Consider the following 412-nt stretch of genomic DNA (forward strand, 5'->3'; position numbering starts at 1 on the left):
CATTCTACATTCTACCTACTTCGAATCTACATCAAATTGTTGATATGGCACGTGTAAAACAGACCCAAGCTCGTACTCCATCTCCCTCATCTTCCTCCACAAGTGAAACACCTTCACCCCCACCAACTTTGACAAAGAGAGTACCCATTCCAACTCACAAAATTCTTGCAAAAGATAAAGGCAAAGCTCCTGCCCCAATCCAAGAAAAGACGAAGTAACGTAAGGAACCCCCCACAGAGAAGCTCATGGCTGATGCCATGAAAGAAATATCTCAGAAAAGGAAGAAGAAGCCTAATTCTTCACCACCTCCCAAGAAGGTCTCAGCACCAAAGGAAAAGGAGGCACAACCATCTCTGTCAACAGACTTTGCAAAGAGGAAAATTCATGAGGCAAGAACCATGGATTTTGCATA

Source organism: Cicer arietinum, chromosome 3, assembly GCF_000331145.2.
Source record: "Cicer arietinum cultivar CDC Frontier isolate Library 1 chromosome 3, Cicar.CDCFrontier_v2.0, whole genome shotgun sequence".
NCBI lineage: Eukaryota > Viridiplantae > Streptophyta > Magnoliopsida > Fabales > Fabaceae > Cicer > Cicer arietinum.